The 19,520-nt window shown below is 32.7% G+C and overlaps 1 protein-coding gene across 1 annotated transcript in view; it reads right to left on the reverse strand.

Moving 5' to 3' along the window:
* LOC143072339 (uncharacterized) overlaps positions 1 to 18,292 on the reverse strand; it is a 71,728-nt gene extending 53,436 nt beyond the window's left edge. Inside the window, exons 1-2 of the mRNA XM_076247235.1 lie at positions 18,183 to 18,292; positions 3,499 to 3,551 (exon numbers count right to left, since the gene is read on the reverse strand). The gene's annotated coding sequence lies outside the window, so the exon portion shown is untranslated. The remainder of the gene's footprint in view (positions 1 to 3,498; positions 3,552 to 18,182) is intronic.
* Positions 18,293 to 19,520: the final 1,228 nt, after the last annotated feature.

Raw genomic sequence — 19,520 nt, forward strand, 5'->3', positions numbered from 1 at the left:
ACCTATTATTTTATGTTTACAAAAAAAAATTATAATCGCTCGCCTTTACTTTTCAAGCTTCACCTCAAAAATTTGCAAATTATAATATTTTTTTATTAAAATTTTTAAATCGCTCGCTTGCTCCAAATTTTGGAGTCCAAAAATCCGTAGAACAAGAAATTAAATAGGTGTGGACTAAGTAATGAAAATATCAACACAAAAAAATATCACATGTCCTAAACATAAGACATAAAATGCCAAAATCAAGCAAATACATTTTTTGTAATTCAAAAATAAAAAACCTGATGGATTCTGGCAAAAACCTGTATCTTTCCTGCTATTGGTGCTGTCAGATTAAAAGAAAATGCTGACTACCAAAATCTAAGTCCAACTATCAACAACATATGGAACCAGGTGCTCCACAGGGCGCAGCTTTATACGGCCGCAGAGGTTGAACCCTGAACAGTTGGGGCAAGTATGGACAAAACATTCAAGCGTGATACAGCTCTGAATTTGGATTGTGATCAAATTTTTGACATTACATGGGTTTTTTTTACACAAAACAAATGTCAAGATTTTACAAATCAATTAAAGATTTCTTCTTCAAACTTTTTAAATCTAAAATTAAATAGTTGATCATGACACAGCATAGGTTTCTGACACAGAACGAATGTGGTCTAATGAACTTAAAAGGTTTTTTTTGCCTTTGAACAATTCACTATGCTGTTGAATATTAATCCTCTCAAAAAAATGTTTGAAGAAATTTTCTTTTTATTTATGAAATCTGAAATGAGAAAAATTTAACCCCCCCCCCCCTTTTTTTCACATCCCCGTTTCCCTTTTTCCAAAACTGATATCAATTCAAATTTCTAATGGAGTTTGCAACAATAACTACTCTTTTAAATACATCATAAAATATTAAAATGTAAAATAAAGTGCTTGATATCACCGAATGGTAAAGATTGGTTGGTAGTAAAAGTGAATATACATTGTTTATTGTATAAAACAATAAAAAAAACTTCATCAGCAACATTTTATATTGGCAAATTTCCAATGAAGTTATTTACATAAAGTTATTGGCAAATAAAAATAGAAAGTGACATAGTCATGTCTGGCAAATGTCCAACATACATTATCTAAAACATTTTAGATAAGATAAGGAAAAAAAGATTCATCAGCAACATTTTATATTGGCAAATTTCCAATGAAGTTATTTACATAAAGTTATTGGCAAATAAAAATAGAAAATGACATCATAGTCATGTCTGGCAAATTTCCAACATATATTATCAACTACTATTCTATACAAAGAAAGATAACTCCAATTGAAAATTAATTGCTATTGCACAATATTGTGCAATTAGATATTTCTTGCTATTGTGCAATACTGTGCAATTGAAAATTTCTTGCTATTGCACAATACTTGATATGGAATCCTGATTTGGACCAACTTGAAAACTGGGCCCATAATCAAAAATCAAAGTACATATTTAGATAAAGCATATCAAATAAGCCCAAGAATTTAATTTTTGTTAAAATCAAACTTAGTTTAATTTTGGACCCTTTGGACCTTAATGTAGACCAATTTGAAAATGGGACCAAAAATTAAGAATCTACATACATAGTTAGATTCGGCATATCAAAGAACCTGAATTATTCAATTTTTGATGAAATCACACAAAGTTCAATTTTGGACCCTTTGGGCCCCTTATTCCTAAACTCCCAAAATCAAACCCAACCTTCCTTTTATGGTCATAAACCTTGTGTTTAAATTTCATAGATTTCTATTTACTTATACTAAAGTTATGGTGCAAAAACCAAAAATAATGCTTATTTGGGCCCCTTTTTGGCCCCTAATTCATAAACTGTTGTGACCTCAAAGTTATTGTGCGAAAACCAAGAATAATGCTTATTTGGGCTTATTTGGGCTTATTTGGGCCCTTTTTTTGGCCTTATTTCCTAAACTGTTGGAACCAAAACTCCCATAATCAATCCCAACCTTCCTTTTGTGGTCATTAACCTTGTGTCAAAATTTCATAGATTTCTATTCACTTAAACTAAAGTTATAGTGCGAAAACCAAGAAAATGCTTATTTGGGCCCTTTTTGGCCCCTAATTCCTAAAATGTTGGGACCAAAACTCCCAAAATCAATCCCAACCTTTCTTTTGTGGTCATAAACCTTGTGTTAAAATTTCATTGATTTCTATTCACTTTTACTAAAGTTAGAGTGCGAAAACTAAAAGTATTCAGACGACGACGACGACGACGACAACGACGATGCCAACGTGATAGCAATATACGACCAAAAAATTAAAATTTTTGCGGTCGTATAAAAACTTTAAAAAAAAAGGACTTTTTTCTTCAAATGCTATAACTTGATCACAAAGAAGCAATAGTCAAAATTTCATAACATTCTAAAAATATTGAAAATTTATTGATGTATAAGTATTTAATTAATGTATTCAAATGTTTTTAAACTGCAGTAAGTCTGCATTTATTAATTAAAGAAAGAAAAGTGAACAAAAAACATTCTGTCTTTCGATCATATAAAAGCTTTTGTCCAAGTTTCATAAAATTCCATGAAGGTTTCAAAAAGTAATAGATGTTTAAATAAATGTGGAAATTGATGTGTCCATGAACACAGATAATGCTCCCTCTTGCAAATCATATAAAGTTATAAAGAGACATAACTGAAGAACAGTCAAAGTGACACCACCAAAACTCAAACTTGATCTGTATTTTGCGGTAATAAGCATTGTATAAGTTTTATAACATTTGGTTGAGGCTAACTTAAAAAGTAAAATAACAAAAATAATGGACTGCTAGAAAAATTCAAAAAGGAAAATTCCGTAATCAAAAGGCAAAATCAAAAGTTCAAACACATCAAACAAATGGATGACAACAGACATATTCCTGACTTGAAGTTAAGTTAAGTTAGAGAACTGAAATGAAAGAATTCAGAAATTTTTCCACTTATAAAGGAGCACAACTCTAGAACAGTAAGAGTTACACCACCAAAATTGAAGCTAGATCTGTTTTTTTCTAGTAATTACCATAGTGTTTAAGTTTCATAACAAGGTGGAGGCCAACTCAAGTAAGAGAATGGAAACAAAAAATTTAGCCATTTTTTCATTTGGAAAGGGAAATAACTTTGGAATTGTAAAAGTGACACCACCAAAATTCAAACTAAAAAGAGAGAACTGACAAAAAAAATTTCTTTCCCACTTCTTTGCATAGATGCTGATATTTCAAGGCCCTCTAAGTTTGACTTATGTGTGGATGTGTGAAATTTTCAAGATATAAATGTTTAAAAACATAATGGTGCCTAAATGTACTGAATAAAATCTTTGATGAAACTTAATATATTTTACAACCATTCAACAACCAAACATTATGAAAAATTTCTTACATAATAGTTTTAGCAAACTTGAGTTTTACCAATACATGCTATTTTTCTAACATTATATCATGTTTTCAAAAGGTATATAAAAATTACTGAACATTTATAAAAAAAAAAACCTTTTCTACTTTGTATTTCTTCTGTTTTGCAAGTGCTGTATTCCACCTTGTACCTGTGGGAAGACAAAATTAAAGATTTGTGTGATTAATGCAAATTTAATTAACAGTCATATAACACATTCTTTGAACAAGCAAAGTTCAGGCACAATTCATTTCTTGATTTGTGCTTAATCAGTTCATAAACCTTAATATAAAAGTAAGGAGATTTGGTATCATTGCCAATGAAACAACTCTCGACCTAAGTTCAAATGAAGTGGATGTAATCAATTAAAGGCAACCCTACGACCTTCAACAATGAGATAAACCTATACTGTATAGTGGGCTATAATCTATTTTTTTCCCAATTTCCTATTTTTAAACTTTTGTTATTTCCTTTTACTGTAGAATAAATACACAGGAAGCTAGATATGATAGTTCTTTAAATATATTTTTTTCAGACAATTACCAAAAAAAATTATATCAGAACGTGAGTAAGCCCTTTAGAAATGTATTATAGCTGCACTGTGGTAAACTCATGAGGAAGAAGCTAGAAATAATAACTGATGTACGATACTGTTGACAAGTTTATGAATAATTTTACTTCCCTAAGGATGTCAAAACACTTCAAACCACTTACAAAAAGTTTATCAAACCAAGTGGTACGTCAATGATCAAAAACATCTAGTAATCTTTGGTTCAAATTGGTCAATTGGCCTAGTAATTTTAGAATAAAACACAAGATGGTGATATGAAATTAGATATAAAAAGACTTACTGTAAAATAATCATACTAACATAAATATAGTAAGCATCACTCAAAGACTTGTATTGTGTTCATTGATACAATGGACCTGAAATACTTTATTTTTAAATGATCTGACAATTAATAGTTTTCTAAGTTTAAATCTTTGAGGAGGGGTTAATATTTAAAGGCTACAGCTGGCACAGCAGGGTATATCTACCAGAAAAATGTATAATAATTTGACAAAATGCCATTTGAAGACATTACTTTTCAAAGGTGCTAGCTACAAATCATTTCATTGCCCTGTGCATCATAATTCAGCTGTCACTGCACTATAGCCTGTCTGCGCTTAAATGCAGCATAAAAATATAACCCATCCATCAACCATCAACTCAAAAGAAACATGTAAAAGGAGAAAGTATGATATTAGGCTTCTTTTAGGCCCTTTATTTACTCAATTAGAAAATAAACAGATATAACATATATAACAAATGACATTTTTCAGATGTTCATAAGGCATGAGTCAGTTGAGTCTGGCAGAAATTAGTGTTCACAGTTTTCCTATGTATTTTCATTAAGCTTCAAACTTCTTGAACTTAGTGCATACTGAAAAACTTGAAGAAATAGCATAATTTTCAGATCCTTTCATTAAAGCAATATTAGGATATATATGACTGAGCTAATGCAGCTTAAAATACTTGGTTTTATCCAAAAACATTTTTTGCTGAAAATGTATTTTAAAATGATTTTCATGTTTGTAAAATATTTTTTAGGGTGCCTTGGATAATTCATATTTTGTCCATGAACTACTGGTATGTGTAAATGAACCTATTTGTCATATATGTCAATTTCAACAAGTTTATGGCACCACAAGTGGCCTTTAAACAGATTGTATTAACCTGGTGATTTATCAGTCAAATTAAGGATTTATATATAGTACATGTAGTAAGAAGGATTGGAATCTTGTGGTTTCTTGTATAAACTCAGATGGCAAGACATTAAGCTATATATATATAGCTATTTGCCACTACAAATAGCCTCTAATGTTTAATACAATTGTGAATTAGGGGCCTTTTATAGCTGACTATGTGATATGGGCTTTGCTCATTGTTGATGGTGAACTTTAGCTGTTAATTTCTGTTTAATTTGGTCTCTTGTGTAGAGTTGTCTCATTGACAATCATTACACATCTGCTTTTAAATAATGATTTCGAATTAATTTTTCCAGTAACTTTTTGTATACATGTATAGTTATTTTTTTGTTTTACTTACATATGAAGTGTTGTGATGGTAAGAAATATTGTCTTTCTTTTTAATTAAATAAAGTATTCAGTCTTCAATCAAGCGTTCATGTCAGTGGCAAGTCCAGGGAGAGTTCTGGGGAACCAGTCGGAACCCCCCTTTTTTTTGAACGATCAATGTATTTGAATAAGGAAATGTGGTTGGAACAGACACACCCCCCCCCCCCCCCTTTTTTTGTCCTGGGTTGGGAAACCCCCCTTTTTAAAATGGCTGGATTTCGCCCCTGCATGTTATTATTATTGATTCAAACTTACTTTTCATGAAAAATGTATTTAAATTGTTAACTTATTATTGAAAATGTGGAAGAACAGTGTTCTTATAAGTCATCTTGTGATAATTTAATTTTAAATTTCAATCAATTGTCTATATATATGCATGTAAATACTTTGAAAAATTCACATAATTCTGAAAGTTTAAAAAAAGTTTTATTTTAATTTCAGGGGACAAACAATAGTTCTGAATAACATACCTACTCAGTAACTCCTTTACGGCCTTTGTTTCTTAATTAGCTACAAGTAGTTATAAAAAATTTACAAAAGTAATAGCTACATTTTGTACATTGTAACTTACTTTTTGTTTGATACCATGAATTCAATTTTAAAAACACTTTCGAGGAAAACTCTTCTTGTCAAAAATTGATCTTTGATTTTATCATTTCTGTAACTTCAGGAAACTCCTTTATTATGAATCAATAAATTTATATGAATGTCAATGAATAGCAAATACCAGTCACCAAGTAACAGTTAAAACCGTGTGAAAATATATGAAATCAGGAACACAAATCAGGTTCAATTCCCACAAAAACATCATTATGGGTGTAAGAGGATATGAAAAGTTAAGGCATCAGTTCCCTTGCACGATACTTATAAAAAATTTGATATTGATACGATATATGGGATAAATGCTATATAGACAGCAAAATAGTATCAAACAAGATTGTTATCCTTAGTACATGGATGCCCCACTCACACTATCATTTCCTATGTTCAGTGGAACATGAAATTGGGGTCAAAACTTTGGCATTAGAATTCTAGAAAGATCATATAATAAGGGATATGTGTACACTAAGTTTCAAGATGATTGGACTTCAATTTTATCAAAAACTACCTTGACCTAAAACTTTAACCTAAAGCAGAACAGACTTACTAACAGACAAAGAAACAAGACACACAGACCAAAACATATAAAGCCCCTATATATATCTAGGTGGGGCATAAAAATCAAACAATAGACATCTTAAGGCAACGTTTGGAGTGAAACATGTAAAAAATTTATGCATTAACCATGTGCATGAATATAGCTCCCCAACAGCGACATGACAACCTGGGTCACCTTAATCCCCTCTGTACATGTTTGGGATTTGTAACATTATCATGAATGAACCTCTACAACAGCGACAAGGCAAACTTGGTCACCTTAATCCCCTCTGTACATGTTTAGAATTTGTAACATTATTATTAACATTTTTAAGGTCACTGCATATAGAAAAGCTACATGTATTAGTGAATTAAAAGTACAGGAAGACAATAGTTAAACATAAGCTCATTTCTGAAGATATTGAAAAAGATAAAGAATTATCTTTTGAAAGAAATTCCTCGTTCAAAAGTTTTGTACAGTATGTGTAGTAAAAACTTGTAAAACATATTCAATTTCTTTTTTTTTTATATTTTAAAGTATCATTTGACTTTCACTATAGACTGAATTTCAGAACTCTACAGTATCAAAATAATAAATGCATTATTTCCTATAATTATATTCAATGTCGTTAGCATTTGTCTACACATCCTAACAGCTGTGTATGTAGCACATGGTAAACTGAAGACTCATTAATTCACTAATGGACATCTGAAGCCAAGTAACAACCTCGGCATGTGAGATTTTCTAGCTGTGTTGAAGACCCATTGCTTGCCTTGGGCTGTTTTCTGTTCTTTGGTTGTTGTCTCTTTGAAACATTCACTGTTTCTTTTCTCATTTTTATGTTCATTATATTGTCAAACATTACCCAAGAAAAATTTGTAGAGGACTCAAAAACTAAAACAAATTTTCCTTTATGCCAAAATATGCTTTTTGCAATTTTAATTTGGCACTTAAAAATAAAAATTCCATCAATCTTCACATTCATTACCAAATTTTGTTTTTTACTTGTGAATCGTTTCTTTTTTTTAATATTGCCCAATAAACGTGATTTTTTTAAAAACCAGCATATCTTAAAACTCCAGAATTCTTGTTATCCTATGCTGTTTCTACAAAAAATGCAATGTTCTGTCAGCAGACATTGATTCCCCTTTGTTATTCTTCTTAATTCTAAATCATAAAGTTTGTAGACAATTGCAGTCTGTGCAAGTTATTAATACATGTGTGTAGCATTAAATTATTAACAGTTATACTTTCAAATGTCTTTTTAGTGTCCTTACACACTATTTCAGCGCTTTGTATATCTCTGAACTGTCTTTCACATTGAAAAACTGTTTATTTAAATATGGAGTAATTGTCAAAATTATTATTAAGATTAACAGTTGTTGAACTATTATTTAGAGAGTGGTAAAAGCTAATATTGACTCTTATCAAACCATAAGAAAACACATTCTTAAGTGTAATTGTTCTGAAATTGTTAATTTTTTTTTTACCTCATTTCAAAAGTAACTTCAAATTCATTTTAACTTCTGAATCTGTATTGAAAAATTATTATATTGCATAATCATAAGGAAAATAGAAAACAGGAACATGTAAATGAAAGTAGCTGTAAATAAAAGTGCATATTTTAAATTTTATAGGTGAGGTTCATATATGAATTCTAACATTCTTAACAGTATTTTTCCTTATGTTCACCCTGACAGTATACAACAGGGCTTTCCATAAAATTTGAAGTAGCAGGCTAAATTAAAATTATAGGCGGCTGGTGCATGCGGCCGGCGAAGCCGGTCGCCCACCAAGCTGTAAGCTTGGTGCTTTACGGCCGGGGGTCTGGGGGCCGCTCAAGGCCCCCAGAAGCTCTGGGGTAAATAGAGCAAAATCCTGCATTCTCGCAATCTCCTGGCACCTAATTTCATCTTTCAAATGGCCACTTTTTTGTGTGAAATAAAAGATTAAGAACAAAAATCTCAAAGAAATTTCCTTTTTTTGTGTGTAATAGTCAGTTCTTCATTATTTCTTTTACCTTAAGCTGAGAATTCATTTACTGTTAAAGAAGTTTTTTGCTAATAATTATACATATGATATTATTGTTATCAGTTATTATTATAAAATTTTAATTTAAGCCTACTGCTTAATTTTTTACTTGGTTATAGCCCTGAGAATGTGATGATAACCATGGGAAAGAACCTAGGAACAAAAGACTATTATTTATACCAGGATCATGATTATCTAGAATGGATGACAGATAAAATTAGAAGAAGATTACCATGATTACCTATAGTTGTTAATTTCTGTGTCATTTTGGTCTCTTGTTGAGAGTTGTTTCATTGCGGCAATCATACCACATCGCTTTTTTATAATATTTATTATTTTTGCATCATGATCAATCAATAAACTTGTAATAGATTATTTGTTGTTAACTTTTCTTTATTCAAAAAGGTCCTCATCATCAAACTCATCCTCTGACTCATTGTCATCATCATACTCAAAACCATCCTCAATGTCTTCGATGTTTAATCCCACAATTTTTGATGCTTGCTTCATCAATTGCATAACTCTTTGTCGTTTTTCTTCGAACTCATAATCGTTTCTTATTGCTAGATCAGTTTGGACACCAGCCTCTTCAGTTTGAACTTCCTGAGTTGCTGTCTTTTCAGCTTCTTCTGATACTTTATTTGATAGTTTTATCCTGTTTTTTATGGTAACCCATTTTGCAGAAGCGTCATGTACCAACTTATCAGCTTCCTTTACTTCAGGTCCATTAACAGAGACCTGAAGTAAAGTAGCAAGCATATCATTCTTGATTGAATTCCGTAGCCTTGTTTTGATTCTTTTTATAGCACTGCCACCTCTTTCAGGCCATGCATTGCTCACTGGCAAGCTTATCACAATCTTGGAAATGTGAACAAGTTCCTGATAATTAATCATCAAATGCTGGTTGCTAACCATTCTTTGCAAGCTCCATTCTAATGGACTGATACTTGTCAAAGTATGTTTCGGATCAGGGTGCTGCACATTTTCAGGTATGTCATCTTTCCATTTGTTGAGAAGATACTTGAAACTTCCCCACTCTGCTAGAAGTTTTTCTTCTCTGTCTGGTCTAGTTTCGTCTGCCTTGTAGAAGTGATCAGCCATCTTTTTGACACTTTCATTACCATAGGTTTTGAATTCTAGTGTTCCCCTCAAAGGCATACTTAATGGATCGAAGATACCGAAGCACTGAAGAATAGGTATACTACTCGAAAAGCGTGAACTGATGTTTTCCTTTAAAGCGTGTACATACTTAGTCAATAAATTTGTCATCTGCTTCCATTCAAAATCACTTGGTTGCAACTCCAAGGCTTCAAGACGACCTTGTTCTGACAATTCACTTTTCAGCTGTGAACTGACATTTGATGTTAAAGGGTCATCAGAAACAGTTGGTAAGAGATCATCAAGGCTATCCATAGTGTGATCAATAGCAGGCTGGACTGATGAAAAATTTATGGTGCCTTTCTGAAAGGCTCTGCTGAGGGATGCCAAAATTGGTAGTATATGACTCAATACTGCCAGGGCCCCAATAAATTTGAACTGTCTCATTCGTTTTAACAGACCATCAGCTGTAGGATCGTCGTTCATTTTTAATACTCGGAGGGTTTGAAGCACAGCTGGTAAATCCCCATATGCTGATTTGACAGAATTATCAAATGATAACCAGCGTGTCTTACATGCTTTCTTCATTTTTCTTGAGATGTAGACTCGTTTCTGTTTTGTTATGTCACCTGTGTGTAGTGCAATCTGGTGCATTTGAAGCTGTGTTTTGAGTAGTGCAGCAGTTCGCTTTGGTGAGTCATCAAAGTACTTCCAAAGTTGTGTGAGAATTCTCTCTATTGTACTGATGTATTCTATATCCTTGTTAGTATCTGTACAAGCCAATGCTAAACGATGGCATATGCAGTGAACACTTAACAATGTAGGAACTATATTTTTCAGTTTTGCAGCAACCCCATTCTTTTTTCCAACCATGACACTAGCGCCATCGGAAACAAAACTGCTACAGTTTCTTACATCTAACTCATTTTTCGACAAGATATGGCAAACTGATTTTAATAAAGTGTCAGCATCTGCTGATGATCCAAAGTCCAGCACATTGGCAATATCCAGAAAATCAACGTGACCTAATCCACTGTCATCTATATACTGCACAAAACAGACCATCTGTTGTTTCACAGATAGGTCAGTAACCTCGTCAACTAGGAGACCATAAACTCCAGAATTTCTTACTTTTTCTGCTACTTCATCACCAATGTGGTGTCCTATTGTCAGCATCATTTCTCTAATGGTTCTAGAACTCGTATATCTGAAATGTTTTATAGAAGGATGTCCCATTTTATCTGCCAATAGCATTAGGCTACTGAATTTAGAGTTCGGTGTTTCTTCCTTCATCAGCCAATACAAGGCAAAAAAAGCTGCTTTGAGGTTATCGTCTGCAACTGCTTTTTTTTCTTCAAAGTCCTTCTGGAAAACTGAGGTTCTACTTGTAAGTTCTAGCGTTACTGCTGTTTTATGTTGTTCAGAGTTAGAGTGGTCTTTAACTGTAGATTTCTTGTATCGCACACTTGGTGTCTTGTTAAATACCTTAGATTTGTTCTGTAAGTTACATGTATTGTGTTTTTTACAGAGAATACAGAACATACCTTCATTTTCCTTGTATACCAACCACCAGATTAAAGTTTTATTGCAAAAGGCCAGTTCTAAATTTCTTATCCATGAATGAACAAATTTATCTTTTTTTTGTTCAATTTGCTGACATAGTTCTGAACAGTTTTTCTTTAGACAAGTATGGTAATAATGTATGCCTTCAAAGTTTGGGAACAAATTTTCTAGTCTGGTAATAGCAATATCATCTTTTTCAAATTTTAAAGACTGCAGTGTCTCAGTTCTACCGGTGACCATTGTGTGTGTCTCAGTACCAATGAAAACTGTGGGCTGTGACTCAGTACTACAGGAAACTGCGGGCTGTGACTCAGTACTACAGGAAACTGTGGGCTGTGACTCAGTACTACAGGAAACTGCGGACTGTGACTCAGTACTACAGGAAACTGCGGGCTGTGACTCAGTACTACAGGAAACTGTGGGCTGTGACTCAGTACTACAGGAAACTGTGGGCTGTGACTCAGTACTACAGGAAACTGTGGGATGTGACTCAGTACTACAGGAAACTGTGGGCTGTGACTCAGTATTACAAGTCTCTGATGACTGGATACTTATTTCACTTTCAGGCTCATTGCATTGACCTGCAATACAAATACTGTATTCAGTAAGACTTAAAAACCACCAAATAATTACATAGGAATCAAACTGAAAAATGATGCATCATAAAGGGTCTTCAAAATTGAAAAGGTTGCCTCCTTAGTCCTGTAGAGAAGCTTATATTATTCTTGTGTATAAATGTTATTCCCAATTGGTTGAATTAAACTTAAGTTTTCTTATATCACATGTAGCGATGACAGACGGACAGTAATAACTATAGGTGCTGGACCCTAAATACATGTTTAACTGTAACAATATTTTTCACCTCAGTCTATGTTAGATGATAGTTGAAAATGATCACGGGTACCATCAAGTCACCTCGGTTTATTTCATATTTTGACAAATGATAAAATAGGTCAACCTTGAGCTTTAAAAGTAATAAACACTGTTACACAATAAATTCTGCACATGAATACACTGACAGATAAAAGCATTTGAAAGAAGGCGCAGAAACTGAAAACAGTACAAGAATGGCGTGTACTCATACATAAATCTATATGGAAAGTGGCTGTGATTATATAAAAGTTTACGAGTGGCGAGACGAGTGGCAATGATGTGCGAAATAAAATTATCCCTAGTCATACACTGACAATATTAAGGAGTTTATCGTATTTTTAAAGTGTAGGCCCTTATAACTAAGTTAAAATTGCTAAATCAATATTGTACTAAAAAGTGGTTTGTATACAGTGCCAACCTTTTCTATAGTTTATACATGTATACAGTATACTAGTATAATATACTGCATACATGTATAAACTATAGAAAAGGTTGGCACATTTTTGTTTACATAAATAAAAATGATCATGTGTTTTCATAGTTATAAAAACGGAAATCAATCCGTAACTCCATCTTTTGGTGTACTGTACATGTACCAGTAAATCATAAAGTATCCATTCAAAATTGAATTTATAATGCTACTCATTGCCACTCTTTAATAAGTTGATGAAAGGGATAAAAGTATACAACAAACACAAGTTTTTTAATATATTTTACTAAGGTAAGCAATAATATAGATAGTAAGCAACCAACACCAGTTACACTAAGCTGTAAGGTAAGCAATAATAGTATATAGATCTATAGTAAGTAATATCAGATGTTATATGTTAGTAGTAATATTATACATGTTATAGTTGTATAATATATACATATATATATATAGGATATATTTCTCTTTATTTACCTGTATGATATCATCTCTGTCCTTGAATACATGTGGATGATAGATAAAATATTTAATTTCATTTCTATAATAATCCAATTAATTAAATATCATTATATTTTGGTCGATCTAATTCGCATGAATACGTACTTTAGTAAACAAATGCCCCCCCCCCCCCTTTTCTAAAAAAAAGACTTGAATACCAAGGATTTGTATAGTATGTCTTACTATACAAATCCTTGTGAATACGTATTTTAAAATTTCAATCAAACAATTATTTCTGAACCATTGTCACAAAATTTATAAATCCTCTGATTTTCTTTTTTTTTTTGTAAACTGTCAAGTATGATACTAACTAATGTTATTTATTTGTGGTCGACAATATATTTCTTCTTTCGTTTTTGACCTTCATTTTTTAACACCACGTTGGCTTTGAAAAAGGAACTACAAAAGGAACTGAACAACATTAAATATTACACTTTCTTTTATTTGACTGATATTATTTCATAACATACTATTGTCATTATCTTCTCTGACTTTCTTCGATTTCTTGAATCCAAAACTGAACAGGGTTTGTGATCGCTTCATATTGTCTATTATTGTCTATGACCTTCGGAACATCTCTCTTGTTATCGTTCCACAAATACGATGCTTTCCGACTTTAAATAGACGACCAATCAGTGACCTGAATTCACGTGAACTATATTTAGCTAAAGGTAAACACTGATTTAACATCCTTGTTTATCGCGACCTCGACTTTGCGACAAATACGACTCTCGACACTTGTCTTGATACATTTAAAAAAAAATTTTTTTCTTTCTGAAATTTTTATTCTTGTCAGTGAAGTAGCCGGCACTTGAAGCCGCCGTAGACGGCGGATTTCCGCCGGCTACCGGCTTCAATGGAAAGCCCTGATACAATGTACAATGTAGTTAATTATAATCAGTCAACTTATTATAAATGATATATAAAGTTTAGTATAATCTGCTTATCATGCTTATACTATGGTAATTTTTTTTTTTATATCTTTTGAACAAGACCAAAATAAGGAATGGTATGATTACTATTACAGCTGTCCATTACAGACAAAAGAACAAATGAATTAATTAGTAGTTTTATGTCAAATACTTTGTAGTCTTTGTTTTTAATTCACAGAAACTTATCCTCGTAGCAAGACAACATAATAACTTAGTCTTCAGTTGTTTTACCTTTAAAAATACAATGTAGTGCTGAAATTCACAGAAACTTATTTCCTACTCCTAGTAACATATAGTTACATACAGATACAAACTTAGTCCTCAATACCTTGAAGTCACAATATCTTGTAGTCCTGAAATGTACAGAAACTTATAACCTAGTAGCAGCTACAAATGTAGCTATAGACAACATAATACATTGTAAATATTCTGCGAAATTATAGACTGACTTCAACATATTCCATTAACTATACACAACTCTACACTATACCAAAAAATAAAAACCAGGGTGAACAGACTCAGGGCAAACAGGTTTTCAGGTGAACCTGTATGAGGGTGAAACCGGAATAAGGGCGGACGGACCCGGATTTGTAAAAAGACGCTCCGTATACTTTGATTACACATTATCACTATTCCCTGTTGACCGGAGAATCTGTTCCACTTGAACTATTGACTTCATACAACAATCACTTTCACATTGTGACGTCAGATAATTTGTATTATGACGTCAAAATTTTACGGGAACCTGTGTGATGTTAAGTAGGGTATGGCGGACAAATAGCGATAAGGTGGGTTTTTTTTATGAACATCAATTTGTAAAATATTAAATAAAAGAAGAAAGCTTAAGTTTCTATCTTCTGCATTGATAATAAGTTGTAGATTTACTCTGGTTTTCATGGTCATTTAATATGTCTTCCGTTACTTTTTAGGTCTTTTTTTCATAGGGCCATGATTTGCTGTGCCGGTGTGCTACATTTACTCTGAATTTACTTATGAATGTTAACACCAAGCAAGAACAAAAATGTAAACTCATGGTTTGTGAGAGAAAGCTAGACATTAATTATGATACCTGTTTCAATTGATTTTTGTCTTAATTAGTGTGACTACTGGATCATAACTACCGTCAAACTTTCCAATTTCTTACCGGACACTACACTTTGTGACTAAAATTAGAGTAGTTTCGGAAAAGGTATAAATTCCGAAGTCACGGTTGCGATTACTGAACACATGTGTCTGACAAAACTGTACACTCTCACGATAGAGGAGGGATAGGACCTTATCAAGACTTCGGGATCGGGTGTTTTTCAGCTCGGGATTTCAGGATTGACCCTTTCGGGATCCGTAAATTCTTTTTTTCGAATTTTGGGATGTCGAGTGCCCGGGGCGCTCATTTTCGCCGGGGACACAATTTCGCCGTTTTATGATTTTGAGGAGTAAAAACGTCAATGGATGGGTGAAATGGAAGAACTATGCCGTTAAATTATATTATAATAACAAATATGATTATTTTTTTAACCTTAGACAGAATTTCGACACTTACCGCAAATTAAGGACCGAAAAACAGACCGGCAACGATTTTCGGCCAATTTCTTGAATGAAAAAATAATTTCAAAGACGTTATTCTTAGTTATTTTTTGCGTGATTGTGCTAAATTTCAGTTCTTTACACCTTTGACTTGTCTTCTTTTCATTTATAATAAAATTGATTTGAAAAATATTGTTTATAAAGCTGCAGTTATTTGGTTTTAAATAGATGTGTAAAAACGGCGAATATGTGTCCCCTTTGACAAAACATCAGGAACTTTCAAGTAGCCTTTAATCTAACTTTTCAGAAGATTTTTTCAAAAGAAACACATTTTTAAGCTAAGAATATCATGTTTTGTTTTTGATCTTATATTAATATGAAAATATCAGTATACCTAGCTAGAAACATAAAAATCTGAACATAAACTGCAGAAAACATGGAAAGTTATGGCGAAAATGAGCACCCAACTCGGGATTTAAATTATTTAAAATCGGGACCTCCGGATTTCGTGCTTTTAAGCCCGTGATTTCGAGATCAGGACCACTCCTATCCCCCCCCCCCCCCCCTGATCATGATAGTCTGTCAAAATAATATATAAGCACTATGCTGTGAACGAGAAGGCAAGTCCAAATAAAAGAAAATGAAATTAATATCATATCATATTTCAATGGGAAGATAACAGACCATTTAAAGAGCTGATTCTTCCTGTATTTGCGTAAAAATCATATATCATCTGAACACATAATTTCTAAAAGAAAACAAACTGGGTGAAGTTCTTTGTAATTTTGTTTTCACTTTTGAATATACAGCTAAGTACTTAAATTTCAAAAACATTTAGACGATGCCAGTGGTGTAGGGGAATGCTGAACTATCCCAAGGATGAAAGATCGCGTGTTTGAATCTCACTGCCGGAGGTGGAAAATTATCTCCTATATTAAATGTAAAGTCTTGTTTATCGCCATTTGGCTCAAATTAATCCTCGGATAACCAGCAATGTGATTTAATGTTCGTTAAACTTCTATCAATATTGGTTTAAAACCAAGTCGACTCTAATGGCATGCATTTTTTCTGTATAAACCATTTATTTTTCTTCGAATTTTGAAGAATATTCAGTTTCACAAAGAAGGGCTTAGAAAACTTCTTTTTAGGGGCATTATGACTTTTTCAATAATTGTGCAGTGAGTTTTTGAAGAATAGTATTAAATTAATAGTTCTAACTTGTACACTAATTTTCAAGGTACCAGCGCAATCGTACTTGAAATGCGCTAAATACCGAAGTCATGTCTTGAAGATTTTTATGGTAGAAGAGACAAAAATCACTAAAATATTATGGTTTTTTTTTTTTGGCAAAGTTGAGATAGATGTATCAAAACATGATTTCGTAAGTGTTGGGGTATGATAAAGTTGAAAACACTTTTGTTCAGATAAAAGAACATGTATATTTCAATGGGAAAATGACAGACTAAGGAGTTGATTCTTCCTGTATACACCCCCCCCCCCCCCACCCCACCCCCCAAATGATTATATGTGTCTCAAATGTTAGCTGTCTATTGGAATATTAGTGATTATTTGATTCTTTTATGTTGACATTGCATATTTTCATTGTATGTTTTATATAAACGGCAATATGTACCGGCGCTGAGTGAGATTGTGATTTATGGATATTTATTAAATCATTAAAATTGATTTTTCTACCGAATGTTAGTGCCGGGTTCTCCCCTGGCACTCTGGCTTCCTACAGCAATAGATTTGAAACTGACTCTCATGAAATAACCTTGATAACAAGTTTGTTAAAAATTCGACTCAGCGTGTTGGTCTAGTACAAAGCAGAGTTAATATTCATATTGCAGTAACATGTTCTCGTCTTGAATATGCCTATTAATTTGCCATTTGACGTTTTAGCATCATAATCAACATGGACATATTGATAATTGTTGTGAAACTCCTTTAAAAATATAATTCCGATCCTGTTTAGACTTCGAGAGAAAAAACACCCTTATGAGAAATTGCAGCAGATGTCTCTGTAATTTGTTTACCTATATAACTTAATACTATACATGGTTGCCGTGTAAGACTTTCACCGATGTTGTGTTTGTTTTCTGGTATCTAGCTATATTTATACATAAAGATTATTTTCTTTTCACATGTAAACGATGTTTTTGTTTCTAGCAAACCAACTATTTCAATCCTTTGTCAATAGACAAAATTTTGATTTTGAAAATATCTTAAACGGAAAACATTTACAAAAAAATAGGAATGACCATAATAATTTCAGTCGCGAAATGAAAAGATGACTTCCATTATTTTGAGCCGGTAAAACTAATGTGCAAAGATTCGTGTGATGCTGTCAATTTACAGGAATATACGTATATATCAGACTATGACAAATTAGAAAGGGTTTATATTACCTTCCATGGCCCTTATTATTAAGGGATGAAAAATAATCAAAACCTGATATATAAAGTAGTCTAAGATTCAAAACATTTCGATTATTAAAAGTTAAGCTAAAACACGTTCAGTCATTTTGTAAGTGTGAAAAATAACTCTAATTAGAATCTTCGGTGTTAATTTATTTACCTATTGAAGATGTACTTGTTCATCATGTACTACAGGGACTTTCTATTCTAACGGGACTCGTCTCTTGTTACGCAGTCTATACAATATATAGAAAGTCCCTGTGTACTACGATGACTGATGTAATCTTGTATTCGATCCACCGTGAAAACGAAAGTTCTGTAGTATTTATTCAATCATGAGTCAAAATAGTCCACACCTTATAAACAGGTTAGTATATCAACATTATATTCTATATATATATAAACTGATATTTTAGGTTTTCTGAATTTGATTAAAAATAATCTTACCTAACTACCTTCTTGATACACCATGTAGTTATTTTCAGAGAAAATGATATTAACTATTTAGAAACTGCTGTGAATATATCTCTAAGTGCACTTTGTATAACATAACTTCCTGGTTTATAGTTTAAAAGTAGAATACTGACAAAGAATACGTTTTAATCCGGGTAGTACTCACCTGGAAATACCGTAACACTGATAATTTATCCATTTAAATTATTCCTTTGCACAACAATGCAATGGAAACCTGAGCTCCGATGGGGTAATGAAAGAAATACGAATATATTGTGGGCACATTTGATTGTCAATACAAAAATAAGAAGATATGGTATGATTGTCAATGAGACAACTCTCAACAAGAGACCAAAATGACACAGATATAAACACCTATATGCCATCCAAGGATTTGTATAATAGCACAAATCCTTGAGCCATCGTACGACCTTCGACAATGAGCAGGCAGGGACGTAACTAGGGTTCGTATTCAGGGGAGGCAGGGGTTTGAGGCCCGCCGATTGAGGCCCTTAGAGAGGGGGATGGGTGGTGTAGCCCCCCCCCCCCCCCCCCACCGATTTTTGTTTTCTCGGTAAAATGGCTAAAAATGACACGTATTCCTTCGATTTCCTTACTTTTAGAAACATCAGTATTGCTTGAACCTGGAAACAATTTTTATGCAAAAACAATCTGTCTGAGCCTGAGATTGCTGTTCGGGACGAGCCAAGTGGCCGTACTTTGACCTATAACTATTAACATTAAATACATTGTGACCGCCGATTTTTTTCTCTCAGTAAAATGTCTAAAAATAACCCGTTTCCTTCGATTTTCTTACTTTAAGAAAACATCAGTATTGCTGAATCCTGGAAGCAATTTTTATGCAAACAATTATCATCTGTATTTAAAGATAATTTTGTTAGAAATCAAACTGGTAAGTTTTAAAATAACATATAAAGCAAGATCATAGATCGCAAGATATTTTTTTTATCGAGGACCTTGAATTTCAATATCGTTGTAAGCTGAACAGACATGTATATAACTACAACCAGGGACTTTCTATTCT

Source organism: Mytilus galloprovincialis, chromosome 4 (assembly GCF_965363235.1).
Source record: "Mytilus galloprovincialis chromosome 4, xbMytGall1.hap1.1, whole genome shotgun sequence".
Classification (NCBI taxonomy): Eukaryota; Metazoa; Mollusca; class Bivalvia; order Mytilida; family Mytilidae; genus Mytilus; species Mytilus galloprovincialis.